This window comes from Antennarius striatus, chromosome 19, assembly GCF_040054535.1.
Source record: "Antennarius striatus isolate MH-2024 chromosome 19, ASM4005453v1, whole genome shotgun sequence".
NCBI classification, from domain to species: Eukaryota; Metazoa; Chordata; class Actinopteri; order Lophiiformes; family Antennariidae; genus Antennarius; species Antennarius striatus.
In genome coordinates, this window is record NC_090794.1 from 8,961,115 (window position 1) to 8,985,506 (window position 24,392).

The window sequence follows — 24,392 nt, forward strand, 5'->3', positions numbered from 1 at the left end:
CAAATGGAATAAATTACCCAACTGGAGTGAATTATAGTTTTTCCCCCTAGAAGTCACTGGCATTTATTACATTACAAATGCCTTTATGTTCGAAACAGAAATTAAATGAGGAAGTCATAAAAAAGAACTCTCAGACTCAAGGCATCATTCCCCTTCACAATGTTCAACAGTTATGCTCCTCTGGAAGGCTTGAACATTTTGTACTTCTATGTGTGTTTATATCATCTTGAAGATCTTGGTTATTGTTTCAACCTGGTGACATCACAGAGGCTTCGCCTTCTGTCAGAGACAACTGTTCCCACAGTGTCAAATGGGCTCCAGGCGTAAGTCTTTGAGCTTGGCTGCTACATCTGCTTTACATATTCATCCCAGGCCTCTTAAGTATTTTCCCTGCAAACTCACGCACACACCTATACACACAGTCATGGGCATGCCCCAAAGCCTGTGTACACACATTGAAATACAATGTTAGATAGGATGTAAAAAAGAATTATTATGTTGAACCTGACAAATGTAACAAGCAATCAATTCTCAACAAGATGTGATTTTCTGGATGTAAAACTGAATACATAATCTTATCTGAAAGAAACACAACTGTCAACACAAATCTAACACATTAAAGAATAATAAAATGGGTGTTCATGTGTCTCTTGATTTATTTTATATTCCACTCTGCAAAATGTTTTCTCGTTTCCATTTTTTAAGTCAGAATAAATCATTTAAGTTTTATTTAAACGCTGATTTTAAAACAGGTTTGTCACACAAAATTCTAAAGTTGATGTAAGCGTTAAGAGTGCTTGCAATCTTTATGCTTAAACAACAGAGATGTTCATTTCATAAATGTCTCTAATGTTTCAGAGAATTCTGAAACACATCTAACCACACTACAACAGACTGTAATCATCCAAACTCAGGATCTCCACCATTATCTGAAAAGCTGTCTCAGGACGATGCACGGCCCCATGCTGTGAGGATCTGTTCACATTATCAGAAACTAAAAACATCTTACTTCTTCCATGCACACCAGACTTGACACCAGTTGAACATACGTGAGAGGCTACGGACTGATGTATAAAGCAATGTGTTCCAGTTCCTGCCAAGATACCCACCAATATCAGACAACCATAGAAGAGTGAAACAAGCATTTCACGCATTATAATCAACAACTGATCTTGTTTGTGTAACACATCTGTGATGGATAAATTTCAGTAGTACAAGAGTTAAAGGAAACCCTGGAAATATGCATTCCATTTCTATCTTTAACAGATTTTCAATACGGCCGTCCATTTCTTGTTGACCAGATGACCATAATTGTCTTGTCTACAGCCGCTTTTCAACTTTGCAGGTTGCAGGTCTGCTGGATCTTATCCAAGCTGGCTATGGGCAAAAGGACAAGATGGACAAGATGTCAGCTCATCACAGGGTCACACATAAGACAAAAAAACACACACGCTCACACTCATGGAGAATTTGGTATGACCATTTCACCTAAGCTTCATGTTTTTGGAGATGGGACAAATCCAGAAAACCCACAGAGAACCCAAGCAGACACAGGGAGAACATACAAACTTGAACCTTCTTGTTGTGAGGCAACACTGTTGCCAGCAGAACCTCTCTACATTGATAAGCAAAGTTCAAAACACCGCAGACTCCTGATTGGTTCATCGGAACAACCAGTCATCTGGTGAATTTCCCTACTGTCCTATATTTTCAGCAGTGTTTTGCCTTACTTCCTGCAAAGCTTGTCTCCTTCTCATAATACATGACTGCATACAGAGTAGAAAAAAAAAACACAAAATGTGTGTACATGATGAATGTGGAGTTGAGAGAGTGAGAGAGAGAACATGCTGCAGGAGAGTGCCTGTGAATATGAACAGTGCCGAGGAAATGTCAGCAGGCTGCATGATGTCAGTCCTGCAGTAATTTAGTACTAAGCTATGGCTAGCGTGACTTTTTTCAAGTGCTGCAGCTTCTCAAGATAAAAAAAGTCTATTTTTTTATTGTTCGTAACATCCCCACCTATATTTAACAGCACTTCCTATGATGGAAATGCAAAACAGATCAGAATATTGTTTAAATGTGTTTTCATAGTTTATGTTTCTAAGGGTACAGAACAAAAACACCACCAAACTTGTAAGCATCATGGATTACTCAGTTACAGTGAAACGTGTCAAGAAAACTGTGCAAGGCAATTTCAAAAAGGAACCACACTGGGCAGGTGGTATCCATATATAGCGAAAGGACCAGCTCATGACAAAACAGAGACGTAACACTTTCCATATTTTAGTACTGTACTTTCATGGTTATACTCTCACGTGTAGGCAGGTCACACAGGAGACCTCTTCAACACCAAACAGGGTTAACAGATGTAATTAATTATTTTTTATAAAAGTATACATGCTGATAAGACTATAGGAATTTGACATATTTAAAATTTGTGCCGAGAACCACAACACAGCTGTGTTTCTTTGGTTCTATGGGGTTTAGGTGGGGTCTCATCACTGGAACTCTGACCCCATAGTCCTTGATACACCGGATCCCATGCCAGTGTCAGATCACTCATCATGCCTCAGGTGACTCCCTGTTGTTTTGTCACATACAGGCTTATTATCGGTGCCAATGGCCTCTGCAGCTACAGGAAGCTGTTTCTGAGGTGAAGCAGGTGGTGATGTTGATCGTGATTCTGGGTTGTAGCACACGGTCAGCCTACAGTAGGCGGTAGCAGTCTGTCATTTTTATTCCGGCTACATACATCTGGTATAATAACTGCTACAAGATGCATTTTTGTAGAATGTTCACCATTCACTCCCATTGAAACTAGTCTGCTGGAATGTCATGCCTACAGCTTGTAGGCATTGCTGCACGTTTTCTTAACTTAAACCTCCTTAATCTATCTTTTTATAGAGGAGAGTTTGTTTAACAAGGATTGTTTTTTTTGGGATTAGTTGGTTAAAGCAATCATGATTCTAGACTCAAGCCTACTCACAAAGCACAATCAAGCATGACTTATCCTCATTGTATTTCCAGAATAATCCTGCCCTACCTATCTCATTATGTGCAATTCGACAAACTATCCAAATGAAGAGAACAGCTTTTAAAACAATGTCTTCATTACATCAGAACATCCTCAGAACTTTTCTTATGTGATTCTCGAGGGTTACAGAAATGAATGTGTCAGGTGCAGTGTTTTGTCAGCAGAATGCCGCGGGCTGTGAACTGTTTTCATTGAGATGAAGAGATAAATTTCTGTTTATTGGTGCGTCATGGTTCGTTGAGACCTCTCAGACAAATAAATCAGTTTTCCACAGAACGGCCTTCTTGTACGTACATTTTATTTCTTTTTTAGGAAAATCTGTAACTCATCCAACAGGGAAATCCCTCTGGTTTGAACCTCCACATCGCTAGTATGGGTCAGGGAAAAATCAGCAAGCTGGTCCTGAGGTATAATGGAAAAAAAAAGGCACAAAACACAAATGTATAAAATCAGCATCACCTACAAACCCAGTCTCTTCCTCCCTTGTGTGTCTAGCACTTTTTTCTCTCCTGTCTGCTAGTCTAGTCTCTGTTACACACTATGTTCCCACTGAGTCACATTATTTCCATATTTATGTCATCAACAGCCCCTCACTTTGAACTGTTGCCTTGTTCAGAGGCTGATCTTGTTATGGCTTGTTCTTGTAAATACTTTGAAGTACTCTAGGATTAGAAGATTGTGGACCCAATGAAAAAACAAACAGTCCTTTTACACAGAATCATTTTTAAGGCTCCTTAGAACACATAAAAATCATTTGGTAACAGTAGATGGAAGTTTACTTTGTGATTGTTGGTAATTGTGGAGCCACTGTTTATGGCTTTTGACAGAGTAGGATTCTGAGTGATTGAATTTGGAGTGTGTTTCTGCCACACACAGCATTTAGCCTTTGAAACTGGACAACAGCTGGGGTTAGCACACTGTAAGCATCACTCTGTAGACTGTTTGTTCAACATGGGTAAGGCTAGAAGTTGAGGTGAACAAGACAACACTGAGCATGCATGCTTTGTCTGGGTTTGACAATGAGGAGACAGGATACATGAAAACATATTTTATATATGCAGAACACAACCGTGACTCTACAGACATGGTAGTCTGTGCTAGAAACAATGGATCCTAACATTCTTAATATGGCAAATCATCAACATAACCAACAAGAGAAAAGGGACATTGTGACAAAAACTCATGGTGTTTCAGACAAAACAGACATGCTACTAAAGAACTTACCTTTTTTTTCCATGGAGGATGACAAACAGCTCAGTTTGATAGTCACAAATGAATTCCTTTATCCTGATCATTTTAATTTAAATAACGTCATTCCTGAACATTCCTGAACTGATGGTGCTGTATTAGAAGTAGGGAATGACTGAAAATCAAAAGTGCAAATTATCTTATTTAAACCATACACTGCAAATCTAATCCATAAAATGTTAAAAGTTTATGACATTCAAAACAACACATCAAAGTATGGGTGCCGCTCCCAAAAGAGTTAGAGGATCAACGCAGTCAAAAGGATTTGTCATCCTAGAATTTCTGTTCAAGTGTTCCAAATAATCTAGGACTGTGAATGCTGAGACATTTCGGGAGAGCAGCCAAGAATTTGAATGAATTTGTCACATGTATGAAATTGGTGGTCCATGGTCCAGCAGGGTCAGTGTGATTCATGCACTGGAGACCTTGGATATCTAAACCACATTTTATGGGAATCTGTCGACTATTTGTTTAGCTAATTCCAGGATGAAATGGTGGTACAGTTAACAAAAAGAATGAACGACCCCCCTCTTCTATATAAACATACACATTGTCATTTTTACAAGCTGGGTAAATCTAGACGGGTGTTTTACAATATACATGATCTTGAGTGGGTGCGATGGGATAGTGTGACTCACACAATAACGAAAAGAGACACAGCTACAATTTCTAAGGTTATCCAGAGAACACTCATCTTTTCAAGGCTGGAAATAAGTACAGAGAGCAAAATAAAAGAGGAATTCATAGCGGTTGTGTCTCCACATCCTCTTACACGTGTTAAGATATGTAAAGCATTTCGTCTCTCATACCCTTCCTATGAGACCCTGTTAATTGTTGTATAAGCTGTTACCACAGCTGTTTTGTGACTTTTATTTTCCTGTTTTTTCCCCCATAGTTCTGTAATTGACTTCTGTTTGTGCTGTTCTCTAATGTGGTCACTTTACAATCAGATTAAATGGATGTACGATGGAGGAAACAGCTCAACTCCTTCAGTGGTGGCAGCAGAAATGTTGTAGCTCATGCAAATTATTATCTTCAGTTGTAAGGCTGTGACTCTTAATTTCCGTTTGCAGTATGTGTGTGATCTCATCTACTTCATTGGATATTTCCTTACATATTTCCTGTTCTTTTGTCACTTGGTCTGTGGTCGATCACCCTGCAATGTGTAGTCTCCCTCTGACCAAATCATGAAGCTGTGTACGATTCACATTGGGACAGACAAGAGAGTAGGGTATCATTTAAAGTACTGTATACTGTGGTAAAATATGAAATTAATAAAATGTTTTAAACCATAATAATAGGGAAAATACACCTTCAGGTAGCTTGTTTAAAGGCTCGATCAAAGGGTAGAGTCCCATTTCTTTAGGGGATTAGGGGTCGTGGTAATTTAGCAGGCCAGACTCAAAGTGGAGAGGTAGAAGATAGTGGTAGAGGAAGAATGCATACAGCGCTATCAGACACAAAAGATAGCTATCAGTCCTATCAAAGAATTATTGAAGATTGGTAGGAATGTGCAATGGGATTATTTTTAGGAACACATTTGAATATTTTTGTTTTTTCCCCTGCTATTCTCATGCAGGTTTGGATAATAAAGATCATTTCATTGCTTTTTTTTCTATTCTTTTTTTTTTTTTTTGTTCTGCAAATTTTGGGTAGTTGATTATGGTTGATAATGGGCAAAAAAATGCCTCCTTTGCTACGGAGTAGCAGAAGAAAAATCTAATTCCAAAATGCTGAGGCCATGAATAAATGTCTGTGATAATTACTTTAACAAAATATAACTTATCTACTGATGAAGAAGTGACACCCCATTTCCTGTGTTACAATTTCAGCACTCGAAGGGTTAGGATTAAGAGCAGGATTTAGGACTGGGCAAAAGTGTCTCTGATTCCTAGATATTAACGGATGTATCAGTCCTAGTCGCTTTTTATTTCCTGTCTTTTGACAATATTTTTTGTTGTAGATAAGCAACTAAACCATGCATCCCACATACACCTATATTATATGAACAGTTCTTAATAGGCTGAACCAAAGACATATATTCTTGGTCTCAAAGATAATTTTTTATAAAGTTTCATTGCAAAACAAGCCAACAAAACACTTCAGTGGCCAAATACAAATGTACACATTCACTTTTATCACAACAGGTCACAGACACTAACCAGTCCTTATGGTAACTGTGTGAAGAAGTCAAATTAATGAGTAATTCATAGCCCAGAAGTTGCACATAGGAAGTGGAACCAGAAAACTTTATTGTGTTCTTTGGACATGTATGACTTTACATTCCAACTCACCACCCAAGGCTTGTAAAGACATTATAACGACAAACACAGACTGACCGGATTGAAAACAAAATACACACACACACACACACACACACACACACACACACACACACACACACACACACACACACACACACACACACACACACACACACACACACACACACACACACACACACACTTTTACTGGAAGAGTGACAGAGCATTACAACTGGAGAAGAAAAAAAACAACAACGAGAAAAACAAGTGAGCAAAACCACTCTGGGAGAAAAACACCCTATATTATCAGGGGTGGAGATCTGCCACAAGCGCATTCCTGATTCAGTACTCACTTCATCCTGAGCTATTTCAATATTGGTAAATACTGAAGTATATCCACAGGGTAGAGACTGCACTGCACCAGACATAACACCTCACGGGCGAGACATAATACTGTGGTTGTATTGTAAAACAGGAGCAGGTAATTAAAAAGTCAGGTGACTGTAGAAGCAGTTAAATACTCACTATCATGCTTAAGGTCAATTTGGAGTAACAAGTAGCTGCCCCACCCCACACCACCCCACCCCATACAGTCTCCTCCCACCATCAAGATTCTTGGTAGTGGGAGGAGACTAGATAACCCATGCAGACAAGGGGAGAACATGCAAACTCCGTAGAGAAAATTTCAGTTCCAAGACCTTCTTCCTTCAGTGCTGCCCACCACAACACCACACAACCTGCATTTGTATACTTGCCACAGAAGCTAGTTGTTTTAAGTGATAGTACACAGAGTATATGCTGTAGCTCCATGACAGAGGTTGGTTTAGGGGTACGATTCTCACTTCGGGTGTGAGAGATACTGGGTTTAAATCCCGGACGAGCCCTGCACTTTTGGGCAGCAGTAGCTCAGTCCACTAAGTCTTGGACAGGGGACTGTCTCAAGACCCGTGTCAGAGAAAAAAATTCAGAGTGTGAGCTGGCAGTGAGAGGTGTCAGCTCACCTCCCAAACACTGCCGAGGCGCCCCTGAGCAAGGCACCGTCCCCTTTATAAGTCCTGCTCTACCCCCCCCCCAACTGCATGCCTACAGGTCCCTTGTGTGTGTGTGTGTGTGTGTGTGTGTGTGTGTGTGTGTGTGTGTGTGTGTGTGTGTGTGTGTGTGTGTGTGTGTGTGTGTGTGTGTGTGTGTGTGTGTGTGTGTGTGTGTGTGTGTGTGTTACGGGCCTGTACCCATTATAATTATGCATGCAACTAACTACCAGTGTATGCTACAGTGGACTAAGAATTTTCCTGCAGGAATTAATAAAGTACATTACACTTAAAATCTTACCTAACTGTAAACACAAAATCTATGAAATAATTAATTGATTATTAGATATTGATAGACGGATGGAGACATAGCGAGGTATAGACGAATCAGCAGACAGATAACATCAAAATAATTCAAAAACAGTGGGTTGCCCAGAAAGAGTTCATCCAAAAGTTATGTATTTTAGAGTCAAAGCAGCAGTTATGACTATCGGTAGAATACAGGTCTGAAATACTCCTGGCCCATATTTTATTGCATTGTAAAAAATAAATAAATAAATAAAATGAAAACAAATTAAACATTTGTTACTAAATCAGTCTGTACACAGACACAGAGCAATCACTAGGAGACAGAGGGAGATAGTGAGCAAAACAGCAGGATGTACGAAGGAGAAAAAAAAGAAAGAGGCTGAGATGCTGAGAAGGTGAAAGGTCAAGACCCTGACACGTGTAGCTCGTTGAACCTTTCACTTACAGCGGAGGTCACTGCCGGGAGGTTTGGAGGGGAAGCACTTTATTGTTCTGGGTTACGAGCTCCTCGCCAGCGCTGTTAGGAGCTCCTAAATCTCTCTCCCTCTCTCTCTCACACACATATAAACACACACACACGCGCGCACACACACACGCACGCAGGTCATTCGGGGCTGTCTGAGCCAGATACTGCCTGGCCTGAGCAGCTTTTTCCCCTGGTAAAGTCTTTTTCTTCGACACCTCACCAGTCTATTCCTAGAGGCTGCTGAAATGGAAAAGACGAGGTGGGTTTTATTTCAGACCATTTTATGATACAAACTAAAGTACATGAAAAGACATCACCTCATAAACCAATAGAGTTCCCTTGCTCATGCACCTACTTAATACACAATTCAGGATATTTCATATGAAGAATCAGAGCTGCAAAATGCATTGAGATAATGACATGAAGCTGGATACAGAACACTAATCCGTGATTACATTACCAGAGCTGGACCGATTAGACAACTAATTGATTGGTTCATTAATGATAAATTCAAAATCTATTCTTGTCATATGAGACATTAATCTCTCATAAATTTTGCTTGAAAATGTTTGTGCAATCTAAGAATAAAAATGTATTGGTACAGTTTGAAACAAATACTGGATATCTAGTGATTTAATCACACATTCAATGTTGGAAAGTAAACAGAATATTATTTAGCTGTTCATTTCTAGGAACAAACACTTTTCTAACTCCAATCACAGTTACAGATTTGACATAAAACACAATGAAAGTTTTTCTTTCTTTTTTCCAAAACCAACACGTTAATTGCTAAATGCAGAAATGCATTTGAACACATAATACTATACTTTTAAGGAAAATTAATGATGCAGGACTCACTCTAATAGTTTGTAAAGTTGTATGGCTTTTTCCACCTGTTTACATTTAATACGGGGATTGTCACTCTTATGGGGTGAAGTGGATAGAGGAATGAGTTCCACTGGTCTGTCCGTCAGGTTTCGTGTCCAGAGTGTAACTCATAAACTTTTTTCAGGCATTAATTATAACATGAAGTGATGTCTGTAACTATCTATGAACTTTCATCATTTGTTTTTTATTTCCATAATAAGAATCTTATTCAGAGATTGAATGGGACCTACCTAAATATTTCCATTTTCGTTTCTTCCCAACAATGCATTTGAACCAACAGGACACGTGCTGGTCTACCAATGTGTATCTTAACCATTAAAACCAGACTCAAATCTAATTTGACCAATTTGAACAGTAGGTGTTCCTCATTGATTTATTGTAAACTCTGGTAAGTGTCAGTGCGAGAGGTAACAGAGAGGAGTGTGATGATGATAACCTCAAATGAATTCTCCTCTCTCCACCTTCCTCCACAGTTTATTAGTTTAGGCCAGAGGCCACTTGTAGCCTTGCAGAGTGGACGGTAATTGTGTGCGTGCTCCTTAAGCACCGACCGCAGCAATAATAGACTGAATTATACAATAAATTCCCTCCAGATGTGCTCCCTCCACTTCCACCCACCCATTCCAATTTGACAGTTCGCACACCCACAATCTGTGCAAGGAGGCCTCTGTCTCACACACACACACACACACCCACACACACACACACACACACACACACACACACACACACACACACACACACACACACACACACACACACACACACACACATGCACTCATTCACCCATATACACGCTTACAAATGTACTTACACACGCGCTTAGCTGCAGTGTTTGCATTGTCAGATTGTTTCCATACTGGTGTTAGCTCGCTGCGTTTCCTCACTGCTGGTGTAATTACAGGTCGTATTAGCTGATAGTGTTTTGTTAACCTCCTAATAGATGTCCTCCTGCCTCTGGAACCTCACAGAGACTCCATTCAATAATAAGCAGTCGTTCTAATACTCAATACTAGACAGACACACAAACCCAGGCTGCTATAGAACTAGTCACACACACACATACACACACACACACACACACACACACACACACACACACACACACACACACACACATACACACGCCTCCATTGATCCTAAACACAGACATACGCAGTGCACATTTAAATGATGTGGATTTTTCTATCAATTTTTGATAAGCATTACAGTTGTAAAGAAAATTGAGTGAAAGTCATCTTGAGTGAAAGCTTAGAGCCACCCTTCATGGTAATCTGCCCGTCTATTTCGGTCTGGAGTTGGAGGCGGAGGAGGAGGAGGACAAGAGGAAGAAAGAGGAGGAAAAGAGTGGTCAGACTAATTATTATGTACACTGCTGCTGAAATGTGAGACAGTTTTCTGCAAGGGTTTTTCTTCCAAAATGTTTTCATTCCGGATTTTAGTGTACTTCAGCCTACCGTCATAGAAACAGGGTTTCATATTTTCTCATGGCTAAATATTGCCCCACTCTCGGCTGGCGTTGTGCTGATGCAGGAGGATGGAGAGGAATCGGACCACCGGTTAGACTGGTTGCTCCACTCTCAAACTTCAAACTTTGTCCATCCGCTGCTGTCAAGTCCTCATCATGGGCATGCACACTGCCACCCAGTGTTCAACCACAGCGCTCTAGTAGCAGCATGAATACAGCAAACTAAGAAGTAAACAAAAAATTCAAATAAGGTGTCAAATAACACAACTAATGTATTCAGATCATTTCGGAAAATTGCAATTCGTTAATATAGAAAAAAAAACCCCCGTCATCTAATACTATCAGAATCATCCAAATAAACATAAAAATAAAGCAGACACAAGTGTGTAATGTGTTATTTCCTTAGTGGATTAATATAGGCCCAGAACATGTATGAAATATTTTAATGTTGGTCTGAGCAATTTCATGCATTTAATTATGTATTTTACAAATTAATCATATGTTCCGCTTGTCCTGTTCAAATTCAGTGTATTTACTAATAGCTATAGCTGTTAAAAGTAGTGGAGGACAGCTTGGAGTAACCCTCTCTTAAAGGAAACAAAAGACCAAAGCAGCTAAAAAAGACATATTCCAGTGAAGTTCTAGTCCCCAAAATATTTTCTGAGTACAAATAAAGAAGCTTATTACTTGTAGTAACAGAAAAAAAATTTTTATTTTATTTGAGCAATCAATCTGTAATCAAATCTGATATGAGGTCAGAAAATAAAATAAAATGAAATACATCAAGGGTACATCAGTTAACAAAATTTATAAATTAAATAGTACAGTAGTTAACTGAAAATATAATCAACTAATGAAAATGAAAATAATGTGCCTTGACGACAAAAACCAAAACATTCCCTCATTGCCAATTTAATTCAAGACTAATGAACAAAAGTTAACGAACAAAATTAGTATCAATCCAAATGTGAACATTTAATTTGTATTACATGGAAGAAGAAAAAAATATTGAATTTAACATGGCAATAAATGCGAATGGATAAGTAATCAAAAATTTTGTAATGGAATAATGTATGAATGATCAAATGAAGTAAATTGGGTTTAATTTTTTTTTTCTTTTCTACATACATCAACTGAAAATTCTACAACTACTGCTAATAAAAATAACATCAATACATCAAATGTCACCAGCGAATCTGACCTCGGTGACAATGTTACCTCTGTCACATGGGGATATTGTGTTTGCCAGGTGAGAGGCTGGCTGCACTAATCAGCAAAGGCAGGATAATTTGCCTGCAGACATGTTCCAGAAAACAACTCCCTGGTGCTTTACTCAACCTGCTGTCCCAGGTGGCTTCAACGCTTGAATGCCCCTTTTACCTGCTGCAAAGAATATATCCAGAAAAAGAAAGATTAATTAAAACAACACACACACACACACACACACACACACACACACACACACACACACACACACACACACACACACACACACACACACACACACACACACACACACACACACACACACACACACACATCATAACAGGAAGCAGGAACCGGAACAGGAAAGAGACTTGGCTGACTTGGCAGAGTCCAGGTGCAGAGTTTGGCTTGACTCCCCTTCTGCTCTCTGGCTTGTGCAGGCAGGGGGTGGGGTGGGTGGGGGCGGCTGCTGGTAGCGGAGGCCTTTTCATCACCAAGCTGCTTTATCAAACTCCTGGGTCTAGTTTGTTCTCCTGTTGCTGCTGCTTGGTGGGCTTGCTGTTATAAATTAGACTGGAGGAGATGCGGGGAGCTCCCCGGCAGATCCCTGTGCGATGGCTGCTCATACAGGAAGTCGAGTGAAATATCAACTACCCCACACACTTTTGTTTTTAATTTAATTACAAGACTCCAGCTCATAAAAGCAGCCTCGGGAGACATGGTGGTACAGATTTCTCTTTGTGTTTTGCTGTCCATCTCGCTATATCTTTCTCTCTGTCTCCAGGATATTTAATCACTACATTTAAAGAAAAAAGACGGTTTGCATAGCTGCTATTTGAATTTATTTGACCCCATCAGAGGGAGCACACATACTAACAACCTTCTGTAAGATAAATCGTTCATCCTTTCCGAACTCACTCTTGGAAATTTACTGCTCTGGTTCAAGGTCTGTAGAGCAAAGGGAGTGAATTAATTTACAGTCATGCTGACCAGTTTAGAGCATGATGACGTTTAGGGGGGAAAGTCTTACTTTAACTTCAAACCACACAGTAAAACTGTGTGAAAGAGATGAAATGAGATACTAAAATTGAAGAGTCTAAAATTGCCAACATCTACAGCTCCAGTTTTCTCTCAGTGGTCCACGCCGAAGGTGCGTTGGTTCACAATGTAACCTCCGCAACATTTGCACAATAAAAAAAAATCACATTTTTGCAAGGATGCTGTCTCTGTTTATTTTTGTTTGAGTGGTTGTCAGGTAAGTTCGTCATGCAGAGCCTTGTGGCCTCCTGGGTGGCCACGGCTCATGCCAAAGATGCCCCTGCCTTGTTTAATCTCTGACTTTTATTTTGTTTGCTTTTGTGAATGAATATGCAAAGCTGGAAAGACCTATTAGTTCTAGTGTATCCTCGTTTACAGGGGGCTGTTCATCCCTCTAGACTGTGGTTGGTCAGGCAGTCGCTCCTCCAAACCGACGTCCAGACGGTGTCTGGCAACGTCGCCTTTAGCCTGTATCCATTCTGCTCACTGCAGTTCGGTCCAGATACTATCTGGTGTGTGTTTGTACAAGATCAGGGTGAAGCCGCACTTACATCAAAGCGGCAAACTCTCTTACACTTAAATAGACATTTTCAGAATGCAGAAAGCAATAATTTTAAATTCTGGTGTTGCCGATGACGCATTTGCCATTCCAACAGCTACATCGAGGGTAGTGCATGCTTTTGCATGCTTTTTTTTGTGTGTTTTGGGTCATTCCTCCTAGGTAGCATCCACAAGACCTCAAAGAGCAGGCCTCACCTCATCTGGCACCCATTACCTGCACACATGCTCTCGTCTGAAGGTTGATCTGCCGGGTTAAACAAATCCAGGCAGTGCAGAGCGGCCCGCCAGGAATCAGCTCCATACATCAGCTGTGAACCAGCCAACATGACAGAGTTAGAGCTGGCTACCGTTAGCCGCGTGCTATCAGTGATCTACTAACGCCAAATATGCTAGAAAATGACAAACTCACTTTGGTTCAGGTGCTGGTTGTGGTGATCAAATAAAGTGAGGTATGTGGCTTCTGTTGAAGGGTTTGGAAGAGAGAAAAGATTCTTGAGTTTCCCTGTGGATAGATGTGACAGAAATCATTTCTCATGAATGAAGTTCCAAACTAAGCAGCAGTGGGGGATATAGTTTCAGACTTGAATGTGGAATTAGGCTAATTATCTGCAGCAATATGGTTTATCCAGTATTCTGGTATAAGGCATGATAGCCTCTCAGTGGGGATGGCCCAGGATTGACAATTTGACCAAGTTTTTCGAGTCTCATTCAATTTAGTTTCTAATCAAAAGTGCTTGAGATTCCATTTACGGTTATAGCATTTCCCGTTTCTCACTTCATTACTTCAGGATTGAAACTGACAGGGTAATTATCATTTCATCCTAAATTGATCCCAATCCATGTGGGCTGGCTCCAAACGCAGAGACTCGAGAGGGGGAAATAGAGAGATGGAGGAAAAAAAAGAAGCATTTTGGGAACATTTGGCGATGGTTCAGTCATCTGTAAGACGTATCGCTTGAAGGGTGGGGAAGGATGAAGGGAGGAGGAAAAAGGAAGGGGAGACATTTTGGAGATTGCATTGCGGGTGTTCCCTTGATGTCCCCCTGACAGGAACCAGATTGGGAGCCGCTCGGCGTCGGCGCTTTGGCTTTTTATTCGTCTGGCTCCGCTGGGTTTTTCCTGGCCTGTGCAGGCCCAGTTCTGAGACGCTGTGGCCCGCTGGTGGAGCCAGCCTTTAGTTTAAGTGAGAATAACAAATGGTAGAAAAAATAATAGGCCTACAAAAAGAAATAGAGAGAAGCAGCACAATCCTACTATTGTTCGTGGTAGCTAGGCAGAAAGCACACTCAAGCTACATCTTTGGGACATTTTACTGGCTCTAATAAATAGTGTGTGGTCCCTGTTTTGGAGAGCCCTGCCAGACTGACAGATATGCACTACAGTAGTATTGGATGGTTCCGTATCATGTACTTTGAGTTGTGGTACTTGGCAACACTTGAACCAGACCTGTTATTCATCATATTCTTGCCTGGCTGAAAGCAGTGGTCCGAGTTTCTTATGATGGCACAGTGGGCAATGTCTCGAATAAGTAACTTTAAAATTATCTGTGGACAGAGAGATTTCACCTCAGACTCTAAGGACTCAGAAATGAAATGACAAAAAAATCCTTCAGTTTGATTGGCATGTTTTAACCTAAAGAGAAACATTTAGACTCGCTGAATATACTTTGAATCAAATGCTTTGATTATGTGTGATGTGTAGCTCAGCAATAAGTGTGTGCAGCAAAATCTATGTGTAGTTATAAGGCAATGGATTTATTTCAGTGTGTCTCAGCAATCATAGAAGTCTGTATGAAAAACAACGGAGGATCTTGGAATTAGATTTTAAGACATAAACGAATGTTTAATTACATCAAATACTGACATCAGATTTTTCATTTATTTATTATTTTGCATCGATCCTGGACTTGCACACACACACACACACACACACACACACACACACACACACGCGCGCGCGCGCACACACACACATGCACATACACACTCATGTCCCTGGCTTGCAGTGTGTGGGGTGGAGAAACACAGTTTGGTCTGTGCTTAATCAGTTTTGTTTTTAAGTGTTCTCTGCTCAGTTTTCCAGTTCAGCCCTGTGAAAGAAAAACGTCTGGTCGTGGGTGGCTTCGCTGGGTCACTGAGCCCATAGAGTGGAGCATTTCATAAGAAAGAACCCACTTAATTCTGAACCATACATCGCATTAGCTGATTTACATGTGGACAGCTATCATTTTGTGAGGAGTTTGACATTGATAAATGAGGTGTTTTACCTAATAGGTAATAAAAACAAATTACAGGTCTTAAGAGAAAGGATGTTCTTCATTTGGCTCTGCTTTCTGTCTCTTCAAGGCCAGGGGCCAGATTGTTTCCATATGATTGCAGCCTTCGTTTGTTAAGGCTACAGACAGAGATTAATAACAACATTTTCTGATGACTGATCCATACTTTGCCTTGGGGTTATTTAAAGAAAAAAAAAGTTAGGAACAGGGAGACATTCAGGATAAATGTTTTTTAACTGCACACTTTGGTAAATTTACCATGTTTTAATCTGTCATCATTATTTCTCCACGTTATTCTATCCCCACTCTGTAAAAAGCCTTTTACAGTGTTTACACAAATAAAATTGTATTTATTCCAGGAAGCTTGAATCTCCTGCTGCTGCTAAAAAAATGTGGCCTGAAAACATTATGGATATTTACTGTATATGCCCCCATCGTATATTTAATTGGAATACAGACCTCTCTGATTAGTAAGACACAAATAACACTGCGGTTAAAAAGTGCTGTCAGAAGGCTGGAACAAATGTGTTAACGTACTGATTATGTAGCAGCCTTTGTCCACGATTCACCAATACGCTAAACTCCAATTAGCAGAATGATAAACAATATACTTATGGTCAGTTGGGATCAACAGACTTTTCTCAAAGGGTTAAATTCTGACATAATTTGTGAAAAGATGAATGACAGTCCAGAGACGAGAACAAATCAGAGCTCTGACCAAAAGTTTTTTTTTCCCAAAGAGAAAATATTAGCCCAAACAGTACTTAGTAGGTGAGGGTGTGTTATTCTTCACCGGTTTGAATCACTACTGGACCCTGCAGGTCCCACAGAGCTCGTATATAAGCTTTCTCAAGTTTCTTCAGCTAGGCGTGAAAAGGCTTACCTCCTAGTGAATTGCAAGTCAGACAAGTCTGCCTCTATTCCCCGTCTCAGTGCAGTCAAACACAACACGAAAGGATGAGGCACAAAGCCCTAATTTTCCTAAAACATCCTGACATTATGAAAGCTGTGAGGTGTGATACCTCAGCAGCTTTACATTTACAAGTGGCAATAAATAAGCTTGGTGCTAAAACAGAATCTAAATACTTGCTTTTATAAAAACGTGCACTCATGAGCAGGTATCGTGTGTAATGGATGAACTCTATGCTTGACATATTGTACGATAGAAAATCCATATGTGCATGTCTTGTAGTCTGAGAGGCCAGAGGCATCGTTTTTTAACCTTGAAATTAGAGATTTATGTTTTGTCACAATCCTGCAATCATCATACGGAGAAACAAAGACGATACTTTCCCTGTGAATTGGATTTTGCCGTTCTGCATTGCTTGTAAATGATGCAGGCGTATGTAATGACTGCGCAGTCAGACCGAGGTAATTTTAAGTGCCACATCCAATCAGCACTATCACCACAAAGTATCACAGCTTGGAACACAGTTTGTTCTCTCTGCAGGGCCTTCAGTCGAGGTGATACTCAACTGCTGAAACATGGTAAAAGTTACTGATATGCAGCATAAAGAAAGGGTGAGGAAAGAATTGGGGGTGAGGGGGATTGGGGTGTAGGGGGTGAGTGAGTTTTGGATCCTGTGGTTACTGCCAGAGGGACACATTTTGTTGGAACACAGGGTGTGCTGAGTGATGGGAGAACGGCTTCAGCAGTGTTTAGAAACACCAGTCGGCCAGTCTATTGCCGAGGAGCCTTGGTGTCTGCGCTGAGCTCTCCCCCCCACCGCTCTAAGTAGGATGGTACATGCAGCCTCACTGCATACCACTCCGCGCGCCGCTAAAATTAGCCCCCCTGGAACCAGATGGAATTCTAAACAGAATAAACTTTTCTTGACTTGATTATATTGAGCCTTTCCAAGCTCCGACATTAAAAAGAAAGAGAGAAGGCAAAGAACGAGGGGGAACCTTAGAAGCTAATTGCCGTGGGTCTGGCGTGCACATTGGGCATTGTGTTGAGTCGAGACGATGCAGTAATGCCGGAGCCTTTCCCGGGGCTGTGTCTCCCAAAGGGGGAACTGTCACATCTTCCATGCGTTTGTGGTGGGCGCGCAGCTCCACATGGACTGCATGTGAAGCCGCTAATTAAAAGCAAGCGATCCGTAACTGTCTGGCTCACCAGGCCGTGCTCATCCATGTGGCCCCCATTGGCCCTCGAACACCCCCCAACCTCTGACTAAGGCTGTTAGGTCTCTGCATGGGAATGATTTGAACAAATAATTACATGACTCCTTTATAAATCAACTGCAGCAATGTTGGAGAGGAGGATTTTGTCATAGCGTTTAGTTCTACAAGGAGGACAGAAACACTTATGGAAAGTAGGAAGCATATTAATCTGGTGCCCAGTTAATTCATACCATTTTGCTTTGTGTGTGTGTGTGTGTGTGTGTGTGTGTGTGTGTGTGTGTGTGTGTGTGTGTGTGTGTGTGTGTGTGTGTGTGTGTGTGTGTGTGTGTGTGTGTGTGACTAGACTTGTAAATGTTTGATTTGTTTACAATGAATTTATGCTAAAAAAAGAAAGAAAAGAAATGCAGTGTGAGGAGGGCACAGGGAATTTGGTTTTGTCACTGAGAAGCTACAACCTCATTAAAACTTATAAAAATAAAATAAAAATATTTCTTTTAAATTAACAACTGATGAATATGGTCCCAGTCTGTGCTAGCAAACAACTGCCACAAAATTACACATCATCTTTTGCTTCATGTCTTGAATTTAACACAGCTCTGATAAGGCCTTAACAAGAGCAAACAGTGAGTCATTATTAATAGAAGAGTGTTCATTCACTTATTCAATGTACATTTTCAACTAATGCATTAAAAAGTTTTGTTACTCGCTTGAAATGTGGAAACGCTTGTTAATCAATACAAGCAAAGTGAAAAAAAGAGCAGTGGAAACAGATTTGGAAAATAAATCATGACATGCATTTGATTTAACATTGAACTGCTCCATCGGAAAAGAAAATCAGATCAGTGCGGATGTGATGTTCTACAAATTAAGCCATAATAATTGAAGCCCATATTTCTATCATCTTCTACAATCCTTTAATGATTTGCAACTGGAGCGTTATCACCAACGACTGCTTCAACTTCATATCATCAGATGGAATGCATTTTTTAAAAATGTATTATTGCTGGAAATTGTGGATAACAAGTAAAAATAAGTTTAAAATTACGAATGTTTAGGAAACCCTTATATTTACATAATTAATCAATATTAAGCTATCTATTTAAATAATAAAATAAATTGTAAGACGAACGCTGCAACAACGTCACAAAAACATGTAAACACGGGAACATGAAGTAGACAATACAAATCCTTATAATAGACTGTATGGAACGGGTCTTTGACCCGTTCCATACAGTGACTCTGATTTCGATTTGTTTGTTTCCACAAAATGACAGCTCAAACCCCAAGTTCTTCTCTAAACTAAAGTCTCAGAGCGCTCCACCAGCAGTCGGCCACCTACGGCATACAAAGACGAAGATGAGGGGAAAATCTCCTCTATCAAAGGCTATCTCCTGATGACTCGATGCCTCGTGTTTATCAAACATTGATTTTAATGCTTTTTATCATGGCGATTAGCATTGTTTAGTAATCAGTCAAACTGAGACTTCCCCATGTCCGTGTGAGTGTAAACACTTGCCTTCTCCACACAGCTTCAACCGGCTAAAACCGGGACAAAAACGTCTCGGTGAATGTGATGGTATATACAGTATTTTGCTAAAGCAGAAGCATATGATGCAATGCTGGTGTTTATTGGGGAAAAAGCAGTAATTGTAGTATCAGTTCTATGTGAGCCCTGACACATATGACCACCATGAATCAGCCTTTTCTCTTTCTCTGAAATCCGTCCCATCCCATCACAGTTTTTCCAGCCCTCGCTGGCTTAGCTCTCAGCCCCAAATTTTATATGATCCCCTCTTTCAATAACCTCAGTTTGCTTTGATTACTTTAATCACCTTTGAATCTAACCAATCTTCAGTTTGCGGTAGCTTGGCACGACCCTTACTTGGTTGCATATGCGTGATTGAGGTGAGACACAGAACTTTGCTGCATGCAGTAGCTCCTTTGAGTCAGGGCTGAAGGGTTTCCTCGACAGTAGAGAGGAAAACCTATGGGTGAGGGGTAGGGTGGTTGGAGGTGAAGGAGAGGGAGCAACCCAGACGGTGACTTGACTGGGGTCAGGTGTAAACATGTGCACAGCTGGCGGACAGATGTGCTCAGAGGAGAGCCAGTGACCATGTCTTTAGTTCCTTCCTCTCTGCTCACCTGACATTCATCTAATTTAGTAAGGAGAAAAAAATCACATGCATGTAAAATCGTGTGCAGACATTTTAAAAAAGCATTCCCTGCAATGCAGACGGTAAGGAAAAAATAAGGGGTTAGGGCAAAGAAATCAAAAGATCTGGTTACTCCAAAAGTGGCCTCTGCTCCTCCGTTACTTAGCTAGTCAAGTGAGTGTGTGGTCGATGAGAGAGAAAGTATAACATTTCCCATTTTCTACTTTACTGGAGTGGTCTGGGAGACTCATCGGATGGGATTTAAAAAAGATCTTTCAGCGCACTTACATCCACGAACACACCATGATTACATTCCTTTCACCCATCACTTTCTTTTTTCCTGCCTTTATTTGCTACATGCCAGGCCAGAGAGGACGGACGATTTTGTGCATTTTTGTGGATTTTCTGAGACCCCTAATCAAACTTTCAAACAAATGATCTCATGATGTAATGGACTGGAGAGTCACAAGCAACAACGAAACTATACCCTCTGCTGCTAGAGCAATAACCAAAAGTTTACACCCCCCAAAAAATGTTCAAATATTTACCGACCTTAGTAAAACAATCGGGGATTATCCTGTATTGTTCCAACGCTGAGAGAAGACTCTCATGCTTTCCATATTTTCCGCCGATTCCATGAGACTGAAAACAAGGAAGGGATCAGATCTAAATCTCTTTGTACATAAACTACCCATTGACTCACCGTCTTCCTGTCGGAAGGAGCAATTAGCTTTCCAAGACAAAGATCTCAGACATGTTAAACGGTGAAAATAAATAAATGTGGGTATTGCCGTTAGACTTTAGGCCCTGTTTCAATTAGAGCCGTGGTCTGTGTCTCTCACTGAGCTGCCGGCTCCTTCAATCGCTGTTTCTATGGGGACTTTTTAATTGCTATGTTTTAGCTGAGAGGGAAACAGAGAGGGGAAACGTACTGTATTCATCTCGGCCTCCCACTATGCTCCACTCATGAAGGCCCGGGGTGATTTGTCTCTTAAAGGTGGAAATGCCGTACAGTTGAAGTACAGTGCCGCTCAAACAATGTGTTCATTCTTCCCATCATGAATGGAGATTTTCTTCCACGCGTCTTTTTTTCATTCTTTTCAGGATATTGATTTATGTGACATAATTTATTATGACCAGTCACTCCTTCAATTTCAGCAGGTAAACTGATCTCGAGATTTGCCAAAATCACAACACCTTCAATATAAAAGCTTTTGACAAAGTCTGCACTCGATATTCATCATTAGGTTAGTGGCTGACATCTGTTAAGCCTTATATAACTGATAAAAGTAGTCTGTGGCTCTTATTTTAGGTATTGCATTCCTTTTAAAACATTCCACGCAATCTGTTAAAATTGGTTATACTTTCGATGAAGTGTAAGATTTCAAATTCCTCCCTCTACTTTGCTTTTTCCATATGAAGCCAGTTGCAGCCATGTCAGCCATCGAAAAGAGGAGTCTGCTTGCAGAGATGACTGATGAGTGATGGTAGCCAGATCTGTGTGTGCTCTCTATCCTCTCATCCAGACATTTGGGTCATAGAGTGAGAGCAGATACACACCTACTGATCCCTGTGATGTCAGATCAACAGTGTTTGTCAGCATCTTTGCACCGCTCTTCCTCTCTCTACCCTATCCGGTTGACTCTTTGTCTTCAGGCATCCCATTAATCATTTGCTACGACCCCAGATCTACCTTCGTGTCTGCACCCCGCTGGGACGACGGTGCTTAATGGTTCCTTTGAGAGTGGGATCAATGTGAATTTTCTCAAAGATGTGATAATATGATGACGGTTACGCTGTTCTCGGGCATGGCATAACCTTTTTTTTTTTTTTTTTTCATCTCTCAACACTCATAATAAGCAATGTGTGCCTCCCATGATGATAGTTCTAGCGTTTGCCCTTCCCTCTCTCCCTTTCGTTGCGTGATTCCATGCAGACAGATGGTTTGAGTTTGAGCCCTGCGCCGTTCGCTCATATCAGAGGAGCTTTGAATTTATCTCACATCTTAATGGAGGACGGGGCAGATGGGGAGTTTGCAAACGCTTCCTCTCGCCCTCTTTAATACAGTATTTATTTGACTGGATAGAAGGAATGGGGCAAAATGGCCCCTGTGAGAAAGAGACAGAGAAAGTGAGAGGCGCAGCAAGAAGGCTGTGCATTCAACTGTTAAGACTGCGGTTATGAGAGCTGTCAAATGCCTGTCTGTCTGATAATAAACCTCATTACAAAACAATCAAACCCTCAACTTTGCCTCTCTATTAGGCAAAAAGTCTCTTGTTGCCTCTGGAAATGTTGCGTCAAAGCACTTTTTTACCCGAGCATCCAGGCTAGTAAAAGTAATTAATGGTTTTCCTTGCCCCCCAGGCTTTTGTTAAAGCTTCACACATAATCTTGACCCTAAAGACACTGGAAATATATTGTGATAGTTGCGGTCATATTTATTTTAATGTTGGGCCATCGCAGTAGTTGCAGTATCACATTTCACTACAGTGGTCCGCTCACTTACTGAAAGATAAACTCCTTTTGTTGACCTAAAGTGGTTTGCTTACACTCCATCAATTGGTCAGTCAGTCAAGCAGCAGTTTTGGGAGGAGAGATGAACGGCTCAGCAGAAGTGGCAGGAGGAACAAAGGCTGGTTTATGGCGTGTGGCCATCAGACAGGCTGCATCAACACTGTCATCCACTGTCAGGACCCAAGAATAGTGCAGAGGGCTGAGTCAGCCTAGCAATAGCTACCCACAGCAAGGGGAAGGGAAGGCAGAAATGTGTGTGTACTCGCAGGATGGACAGATGCAAAAAGGAACGGAGAGAAAACAACCTCCTGTTAAAATGAGATCGTTAAGAATCCCTGCTGTTGGATTTGCTTTTTTGCCATTCACTGTTTGACTCTGTTCTTGACCTCATAGAACACAAACACGAACGGGGAGTTCAGCCTCCGTAATGGCTTTGTTTACTGGAAATGCTGCTCAGCAGGGACAATAAAGACTTATGATGCATACAAGGCTCCTGCCGACCTTTACTGTTGTGGCCTAATATAACTTCCATGCCCACACATGCACATGTATGCTACACATGAATAAAACAGATGCTAAAAAAGATACTTATGACCTTTATAACTAAAGAATAGTGATTCATCTATGGGATGAATCATGGGGAAAAGATGCACCACCTTAGTGGCATTTAATGAAATCCAAATATATATTTGTCTCTGTTTAATTAAAATATACATTCAAGATTTGCATCTTTTCATAGCACCAACATGAAAACACATTGCTTAAGGAGCTACTGTTTGTAGCAACCGGACGCAGCATTGTCGTAGACTGAGGATGTTTTGTGTTGAGGGGGTGAGCTGTTTATTTTCTTTATTGCGTCGTTCTATCGGCTGCATGCGGAGCACGTGCGAATTTTCATTTGGAAGAGATCTCCTTGTGATTTTCCTGTTGCGGAGCGCAGAAACGTGTGGTGTAGAAGCTCAAAGCTCTCGCCCACATCAAAAGACACCATCCGGACTTACAGCCACAAGCTCTCCCTCTCCTCCCCCTCTCAGGCGTAATAACAGAGCCATCAAATAGCCATATTTATAATCTCTGAACAGGCCAATTTTAAAGTGGTCAACTCCAGAGGTATAGGAATTGTTGAGAGCAATTTGTGGTTTACATACTTAAAGAGGCACCATCCCAGTGGCAAATGAAATAAAGTCAGCATCCTTTTTTCCATTTGTCATTATGAAAACTGGGTCCAATTGCATCTTTGGGTTTATTCAGATATCACTTAAAAATATTATATTCATATCTGATTGAATAAAAAGTATTTTGTTAGATTTCTCCATGCAGAAATTGGAGCATTCATTCTTTATCAAGATGGAATAATGAGATTGCACCAGCCCGGTGTGATTAGAATAACTACATATTATCAATAGACAACGAAGTTTAAATCAATACGTGAAATGCTTCTAAACACACTTGATCCACAATATTCATCAGGAGTGAAACAGTAGAATTCAGGGGCGATCAAGGAAAATCTGAACTCGAGCAAACAGCATCTGGCCAAGCGACATACTGTGAGCAGAAACAGCAGCAGATCAGCATACATGAATTCATTCATCTGGTCATTATTAGAAAGCGATGGAGCCAAGTGCTGCAGCCAGTTTCCAGCACCCTGTCAGTCCCCTGATCTGACACTGATGAAAAATACAGTGTGTTTTGTTCACCGCAACATTAACATTCTGTTTTCTCTATATGTTATCGAATCGCTTCCAAGTGTTGACCTGTGTTGTTGCTGCGCTGTGTAACTTAATTCACCCTTACTTTTTGGTGTACTCTGCTG

General features: G+C 40.7%; 1 long non-coding RNA gene across 1 annotated transcript; it reads right to left on the minus strand.

The window, feature by feature from the left end:
* Positions 1 to 12,396: 12,396 nt before the first annotated feature.
* On the minus strand, positions 12,397 to 20,700 carry LOC137613762 (uncharacterized). Its single transcript, XR_011038983.1, has 3 exons — positions 20,618 to 20,700; positions 13,920 to 14,012; positions 12,397 to 13,818 (listed from the first exon to the last, which is right to left on the minus strand). It is a non-coding gene; the product is annotated as an uncharacterized lncRNA (long non-coding RNA).
* Between the last annotated feature and the right edge of the window lie 3,692 nt (positions 20,701 to 24,392).